This window comes from Eleutherodactylus coqui, chromosome 7 (genome assembly GCF_035609145.1).
Source record: "Eleutherodactylus coqui strain aEleCoq1 chromosome 7, aEleCoq1.hap1, whole genome shotgun sequence".
NCBI classification, from domain to species: domain Eukaryota; kingdom Metazoa; phylum Chordata; class Amphibia; order Anura; family Eleutherodactylidae; genus Eleutherodactylus; species Eleutherodactylus coqui.
The window spans coordinates 133,118,792-133,124,791 of record NC_089843.1 but is presented as its reverse complement, the minus strand read 5'-3'; the positions used below and the strand labels follow the sequence as shown (position 1 = coordinate 133,124,791).

The window sequence follows — 6,000 nt, the reverse complement described above, 5'->3', positions numbered from 1 at the left end:
TACTAGAGGACCCTAAGAGCCACCCTAGTGCAGTAATGGCAAACAAACTCAGCAGGACAAACTGACAGAAAATAAACAGACATGAACCAACAACACACCAAACACACTACAAGCTGCAACAGACAAGGATACATGATCCAGCAGCACAGACACAGTTCACACAGCAACAACACAGATAACAGGACTGCTCACCCTGGACACCAAAGAGACACTGACAGGAGCTGGGTATATATGTGAGCAAAGACCCAGGGGATTGGCTAGCAGGAGATCACCACACCCAGCCAGCTCAATCATTCCACACCTGTGGGCTTGTGCTGCTAGAACCCATAGTACTACAGGTCCCAGCAGCACAACCTAACAATTTCATCTAGTTGCATCAAACCTCCACCCACCTCTAGCCCCTTACTATTGCTTCTCCACACACTATTACTACTATTATACATTAGCAGGCAGTATCACTATATCCACCATGTATAAACTGTTGCTGATGCTGTTCTTCGTATATGTTTTGCCAATATGCGAATTCTGTCGTTTCTAATTTTTATGTTAATATTTGTTATAACATATGTGTATTTGAGCTAAAATCTGTTTTTTTCTCTCTTGCTTACTCTATTTTAGCTGGTATTACCAATAAAAACAGAGAAATCTTCGCATATGTCTAGTCCCAGTTCTTCGGTCTACACCATCATGCTATATACGTCCAGCCATGTGTTGTACGGTTCCTGGGTTGGCTATTTCATGTATATACCACTCTGCCACTCTTGTCATTCTACCATCAAGGCATCCAACAGGTAGACCAATTCCTACCGCCCCGCCTCTGTTGGGATAACTCCACCCCCTTTTCTCCATCGTCCATCAAGTGATCAGCCATGAGTCTACTTTCACCGGGGGAAGTTACGGCCAGACATTTTTCCCAACATTGAAGACTTTAGGAAGTCCCTACCCTAAGAGAGCATGTAGAACGAGAGGTCTTAATGAGAAGCACCTTCAGGCAGAGTTCACACAACCGTATTGGAATTGCATATTACGCGGCCTCTGTACATACGTGTGATATGCAGTAGCTCGCAGGCAATCCATTGCATTGCCTTATGCAGTTCCACTCACATTAGCGTGTTGGAATTGCGTAATCCACAAGTGCAAAATAGACAGCAACATGTTCCGTTTTGCCACGTATATGTGAGATAGAGGCCATTATTCTCTATTGTTGCGTATATACCCGCAGCCGATATCCAATCACATTGCAAGCGAGACCACAGCAGAACATGCATGACTCCAAAAACCAGTGTTCTGAGGGGGAATGAGGAAAACGGCATAAATAACCAGTAACTTCATAAAGTGGGGCTGGTATTTACGTGCAGCAGACCAGGGGAATTGGCCGACTGGAGAACTCCACACCCAGCCAGCTCTATCATCCCGGAAACCTGTAGAACTACAGGTCCCAGGAGCACAACGTGACAGCAACAGATTTGTTGGGTGTGGCTTAGTGAGAAGGGGGTATGGTTTTGCAGAAAAGGGGCATGGATTAAAATGTGACAGCAGGTGCCAAAATTGCACCAAACTTTTTTAGCGCAAAGTAAGCCAAGCAATAGGTGCTATAAATGTAGATAAAAGTGCCCAAAGATGCCCCAATGGTGTCATCTGTGATCAGTATGCTATATTTTCAGACGGTGTAATCTAACACACTATGGAATATACAGGATTGGCGTATCCGCCCCGCCATCTCTGCTGCTTTATACGCAACACGGGCATTGGGAAAAACAAAACATTAAGCAGTGTTAGGGGAAAACATATGCGCTGATACACTCGCTGCTCCGGAGCGCATTACTGCATGGACTGGGGGGGGGGACTATTGTGCGCGAGTTTGAAAAAAAAAAGCAGGAAGATGGGTCCGCCCCCTCTTCCTCATACGTAGGAAATCTACGTGCGACAAAGATAGGCAAGTCTTATCTTCTCTTGTGCGTAGTAGTAATGCGTGAGAATACTCAAAATAAAATCAATGATTTGCCCCGCCGCGTAGCGGGACTATTCAGTTTTTCTCCCCATCGATTACAATGGGTTTTCAAAAATACGGAATGCTTTGTTTACTTCAGCCTTCTTCTGGAACAACACGGTCTGCGGTACTGGTTGTTACACTGAAAGAAAACTGAAGCAAAGATGAAACTGAATTAACATTCATCTTTTTTTTTTTTTTTTTTTTTAAACCTGCTGTAATCAATAGTTTATTTCAGTTTAATTCCATTTCTTTGCTACAAAAACAGAACAAATATACTAAAAAAGTCAAGTGAGGTAAAAGCCTCCTGTGAGGGGAAGAAGCAGGACTCTCAAGGGGTTATTAACAGACCCAAAAAATGTCTGTGAAAGAAGCTCTATAGGTGGAAGATATTGTCAGATGCGTTCGGAACGCATATATTTATATTCCACAAGACTTCTGCTCGCTTCGCAACCTGATTGGTTGTTTGGGTTGGCTGATTCACAGTGATTGGTTGTTCGGGTTGGCTTACGCACAGTGATTGGTTGTTTGGGTTGGGTGACGCACAGTGATTGGTTGTTTGGGTCGAACAGAAGTCTTGTGGAATATAAGAAATATGCATGCGTAACCAGCTCAGCAGACGAGGCGCTCTGTATGTGCAGCGCCCATTCAGTCATCACTAACAGCTTCATTGGGAAGTGACGCTTCGGGAGTCTCCAGAAACATGGCGGCTACGCTGACGGGCTGTCGCTCTAGCGCTTACACGTTCGGCTGAGCCTCGGATGATACGCCAGTGATCTAGCCAATCACAATCCCTGTATCAGGTCCGTAGTAAAGAGCCGCTCCGTGATTGGTTGTGTGAAGACAGCTGGTAAGAGTGGGCGGTGACCACCGCCACACAGCTGGGACTGAGCCCTGTGCGTCGCCTTCTCCTCCGTACGTTGGAGCCACCAGGTACGTAGTGCGGACTGGTTACTTTAGTCGTGCCCCCTATAAGCGGGCTGTAGTGGTCCTCGGGCAAGGAGAGCACGTGACCTGCAGGAGCCGCGCTGTGCAACTTGTCCTAAAGTTATAAGGAAACTCCGTGCTGAGTGCAGTGAGGAGCAGAGACCGCAGTGCCCCGTGCATGCCGACCCTGCCGGGTACATTATATATCACATAGTGCAATAATATATGCAGTATCGCCACGTAGGACATACCAAACTGAGGGTGGCCCACAGGGAATCATGGGGCCTCCGCACTTCATTTAAGTCCTGCGGATTTGATTTGATATGATTTGTGGGTCACGTGCGGATGTGACTCCATTCATCTCTATGGGAGCTTACCATCTGCAAATACATTTCCGGATGCACTGCGGATTTGAAGGTTGGTATTATTGTATCTTGTCACCACCAGGAAGCTAGGGGTTTGACAGATCTTCCTTGCAGGAACGCCCCTGTCACACCCCTAGATCCCAATTGGGTCACTTGGGCAAGGTCCTGGAAGCTGCTACACAATATACAATAATAGCCATCCACCCCTCCGGTGTTCCCAATACTTTCCTGTACTATGCTGCTGATCTGAGCACCGCGTACGGCACAAATACTAGGCATACAGTGCGCCTCCGGGCCCAATACCGTTCTCCCCCCAATGCTGCGGATGTCGAATGTGTGCGCCTCACAGTCGTTTAACAGCACTCACACATTGGGCCCAGCGGCTGTCTCGGCTGCCTTGTCCCGCACTGGAGCAGCAGCCACACGGATGCTTCCAGCGGTGACATGTGCGGACCGCTGGCTGTCTGTGCTGCCTTTTGACCGCCGACAGCGCGGGAGGTAGAATGAGCGGACGTGGGACGGTACAGCCGCCGGGGAATAGAGACCAGCAGCAGGGAAGCCCGGACAGGGGCCGGAAGCCGGGTCTGTGCAAGTATAGTGGCCTGGCATCGGGGATCATGAACAGCAGCAGCGCGATAAAGGCGGCCAAGAAGCAGAAGCATCAGGACTGCCAGTGTGACGGTACAGCCGGTGGGCAATAAAAAGCAGTAGCAGGGAGCCTTAGACAGGGGCCAGGAGCCGACCCTGCAGCCACGAGCTTCTATCACTCCTGGGAGCCGGGACGAGAGGCAGGAGCGGAGAACTGAATTTTAGTGGGCTGACAGGACCTGCTGGGGAGCCAGCTCTCCAGCCTGTCAGGTTCAGGGGGCGTGACCCAGCTGTCACTCTTGGCTCCACCAGGACTTCATGGTGGCGTCAAAATACAATAATACCTTGAAGGTTAAAATCAATTAAGGAGGCAGGATTGCAGATTTCTTTCCGCAGTGCGTCCTCGTGGGAAAAAACCCCAATCTGCGATCTCCCGCAAGCAATAAATCCTTTTAACGACGACTCGCAGTGAATCCGCACATGCCGCAGACCTGAGGCCTAGGAGGGTATGGCTGTATTTACGCAGCCAGTGTGATATTGGTCTGAGAATATCATGAGCATAAAGCGGACATTTTTCTGTGATTGCGTTGTGTTTTGGCCTTAAAAGCTGCATTGCGGCACATGCGTGTAAAAATCACATGTTTATACTTAGAATTGAAAAAAAATGTGTTGCAGTCACATGCAAATTGCATGTCACTCACATATGATGTCACGTGATGTGATTTTTATTTTATTTTTTTTCTTCACGCTCCCATAAGGAATAATGGGGGATTCTAGAGAAAAACGCCCAAAAACAGGGCATGCTGGGATTTATCTATCCTGGAATCTCGGTCCAAGAGAAAACTTCCTGTGTGTACTGAACCCATAGAAAATAATGGCCTCTTTCCCTGCGAGTTCAGTCCATAACCATAGGAAGTTGCACAAGAAAATCAGCCGTGTAAATACCCGCTCTGGGGGTGTTCAGACAGCCCTATGCGACATGCAGTTTTCTGCATGAATTACACTTTGTACCGTGGCCGTCGCCGGTGGTTTCTGATGCAGATCCACGTGTAGATTTACCCTGTTATGGGCAAGATCCACATGCGGAACTCCAACATGGAGACTAGCGTTTCTTCGTCAGAAAACAACATGCAGGGCTTGGTCTATTACAGGGCTAAATCTGCAGATTTTAGAGGTGGGCTTCCTCCTGCACACCCTTACGTCACACAGAGCCTTATTGGTGCAGATTTTAGAGGTGGGCTTCCTCCTGCACACCCTTACGTCACGTCACACCGAGCCTTATTGGTGCAGATTTTAGAGGTGGGCTTCCTCCTGCACACCCTTACGTCACGTCACACCGAGCCGTATTGGTGCAGATTTTAGAGGTGGGCTTCCTCCTGCACACCCTTACGTCACGTCACCCAGAGCCGTATTGGTGCAGATTTTAGAGGTGGGCTTCCTCCTGCACACCCTTACGTCACATCACCCAGAGCCGTATTGGTGTAAATTTTAGAGGTGGGCTTCCTCCTGCACACCCTTACGTCACGTCACACCGAGCCGTATTGGTGCAGATTTTAGAGGTGGGCTTCCTCCTGCACACCCTTACGTCACGTCACACCGAGCCGTATTGGTGCAGATTTTAGAGGTGGGCTTCCTCCTGCACACCCTTACGGCACGTCACACCGAGCCGTATTGGTGCAGATTTTAGAGGTGGGCTTCCTCCTGCACACCCTTACGTCACATCACCCAGAGCCGTATTGGTGCAGATTTTAGAGGTGGGCTTCCTCCTGCACACCCTTACGTCACATCACCCAGAGCCGTATTGGTGCAGATTTTAGAGGTGGGCTTCCTCCTGCACACCCTTACGGCACGTCACACCAAGCCGTATTGGTGCAGATTTTAGAGGTGGGCTTCCTCCTGCACACCCTTGCGTCACATCACCCAGAGCCGTATTGGTGTAGATTTTAGAGGTGGGCTTCCTCCTGCTCACCCTTACGGCACGTCACACCGAGCCGTATTGGTGCAGATTTTAGAGGTGGGCTTCCTCCTGCACACCCTTACGGCACGTCACACCGAACCGTATTGGTGTAGATTTTAGAGGTGGGCTTCCTCCTGCTCACCCTTACGGCACGTCACACCGAGCCGTATTGG

General features: G+C 49.1%; 1 protein-coding gene across 1 annotated transcript in view; it reads left to right on the top strand.

The window, feature by feature from the left end:
* Positions 1–2,902: 2,902 nt before the first annotated feature.
* Positions 2,903–6,000, top strand: part of ZNF330 (zinc finger protein 330) — a 29,910-nt gene continuing 26,812 nt past the window's right edge. Inside the window, exon 1 of the mRNA XM_066573717.1 lies at positions 2,903–2,923. The gene's annotated coding sequence lies outside the window, so the exon portion shown is untranslated. The remainder of the gene's footprint in view (positions 2,924–6,000) is intronic.